Below are 2,447 nucleotides of genomic sequence, written 5' to 3'. Positions count from 1 at the left end.
TTTCGCGCGCTGCTGCTCCCCCTCCCTCTCAGACTTGAGAGCCTGGGGGGAGGAGGCAGGGCTGGGGATTTGGGGAAGGGGCGGAGTTGGGGCGGGGCGGGGGCGGCCAAAATTGTTTTTGCCTTGGGCGGCAAAAATTCTAGAGCCGGCCCTGACTAGAAGGCTCTCATTCCCCAAAATTTGAAAAGTCCTTTCCTACCCACCTCACACAAGCCCCCGTCCAAGTTTCACCCCCCCCACCCGTTTCATGTGTGGTTCATAATAAAATATTCGTTTCTGTTAATTACTGTTTCCATGATTTTCTTTTCGAGGAGAGTCTGTCTGAAGGGGGGGGAAGGGGCTTGGTAATTGGACAGGACAGTCACCTTTAGCACGGTACAGAGGCGGGGGCAGGTCCAGCATCAGGACACATACACAGTGCAGTCACTAGTTACCCTGGTCAGTCTGGGAGGTGGTTTTCATGTTCTGTGGGGGAGGGGGGGTTGCTCTGTGACTTTGTGGCGGGGGAGGGCAGTTACAGATCTTATGCAGCGGTCCTTATCCTGGATCACAGAGCCACGCAGCAGGGGATCTGTAACCCTCCTCCCCCTGCCAGAAAGTCACATATCCGACACATACACGCAGTCCCGCCCAGGAGTGCTGGCAGGCTCCGTTGAAACAACCAGTCCACCACTGCGGAGCCTGTCATTCCGGGAGTTTAGAAGCATCATTTGCATCAGAACACTAAACCCGCCCCCCGCCACAGTCTGCGTCCCCGGTTTAAAACATTCCCGCGAAAACAGTAATAAAGACAACGGTGTTCATTAACAAAACAGAACAGATTTTATTTTTTTGGGAAGGGGGTGAAGGGGGTATGTAGCTGGAGAGGATAGTCAACATAAACTGGGTAAAGAAACGGGGGCAGGTTCAGCTTCTCTTTAAACAAAGTTAATAGTCACAGGTTACCCTGCTCACTGAGGAACATAGCTTTCAAAGCCTCCCGGATGCACAGCGCGTCCCGCTGGGCTCTTCTAATCGCCCGGCTGTCTGGCTGGGCGTAATCAGAAGCCTGGCTATTTGCCTCAACCTCCCACCCCGCCATAAAGGTCTCCCCCTTGCTCTCACAGAGATTGTGGAGCACATAGCAAGCTGATATAACAATGGGGATATTGGTTTCGCTGAGATCACAGCGAGTCAGTAAGCTTCTCCATCTCCCCTTGAGACGGCCAAAAGCACACTCCACCACCATTCTGCACTTGCTCAGCCGGTAGTTGAAGAGTTCTTTTTCAGTGTCTAGGGCGCCAGTATAGGGTTTCATGAGCCAGGGCATTAGCGGGTAGGCTGGGTCCCCGAGGATCACTGTAGGCATCTCCACATCCCCAAGAGTTATTTTGTGGTCCGGGAAGTAAATACCTTCCTGCAGCCGTCTAAACAGACCAGAGTTCCTGAAAACCCGAGCGTCATGAACCTTGCCCGGCCATCCGACGTTGATGTTGGTAAAACGTCCCCTATGGTCCACCAGTGCTTGCAGCACCATTGAAAAGTAGCCCTTTCTGTTAATGTACTGGCTGGCCTGGTGCTCCGGTCCCAGGATAGGGATGTGAGTCCCATCTATAGCCCCACTGCAGTTTGGGAATCCCATCTCGGCGAAGCCATCTATGATGACCTGCGCGTTTCCCAGGGTCACTACCTTTGAGAGCAGTACCTTAACGATTGCGTTGGCTACTTGCATCACAACAACCCCCACGGTAGATTTGCCCACACCAAAGCGGTTCGCGACTGACCGGTAGCTGTCCGGCATTGCAAGCTTCCAGAGGGCTATGGCCACTCGCTTCTGGACAGTCAGGGCTGCTCGCAACCGGGTGTCATTGCGCTTCAGGGCAGGGGACAGCAAGTCACAAAGTTCAAGGAAAGTCCCCTTCCGCATGCGAAAGTTTCGCAGCCACTGGGATTCATCCCAGACCTGCAGCACTATGCAGTCCCACCAGTCCGTGCTTGTTTCCCGGGCCCAGAATCGCCGTTCCACAACATCCACATGACCCATTGCCACCGTGATGTCCTGGGCGCTGAGTCTCATGGTTTCTGACAGCTCTGTGCTACTCTCCGACTTCAGGCCCTCACGGCGGTGCCGTAGCCTCCTCTCCTGATTTCTCTGCATCTGCCTCAGGGAAAGGTGTATGATAAGCTGCGAGGCGTTGAGAACGGCCACAACTGCAGCGATGGTCGCAGCAGGATCCATGCTCGCAGTGCTGTGGCGTCCGCGCTGTCACTGATCAGAAAAGTGCGCGAACTGATTTCCCGCCAGCGCTTTCAGGGAGGGAGGGAGGGCGGTAGTGACGGACGGATGATGACAGTTACCCAAAAGCACCCTCGACACATTTTTTTACCCAGAAGGCATTGGCGGCTCGACCCAGAATTCCAATGGGCAGCGGGGACTGCGGGAACTGTGGGATAGCTGCCCACAGTGA

General features: G+C 54.7%; 1 protein-coding gene across 3 annotated transcripts in view; it reads right to left on the bottom strand.

Moving 5' to 3' along the window:
- The window catches only part of TMEM135 (transmembrane protein 135), a 396,582-nt gene that overhangs the window by 357,285 nt on the left and 36,850 nt on the right, over positions 1-2,447 (bottom strand). The gene's annotated exons all lie outside the window — the stretch shown is intronic.

The sequence above is a fragment of the Terrapene carolina genome, unplaced genomic scaffold (genome assembly GCF_002925995.2).
Source record: "Terrapene carolina triunguis isolate 2854851 unplaced genomic scaffold, T_m_triunguis-2.0 Scaffold97, whole genome shotgun sequence".
Lineage (NCBI taxonomy): Eukaryota > Metazoa > Chordata > Testudines > Emydidae > Terrapene > Terrapene triunguis.
Note: the sequence above shows the minus strand (reverse complement) of the source record. Positions and strands in the feature narration are given on the sequence as shown.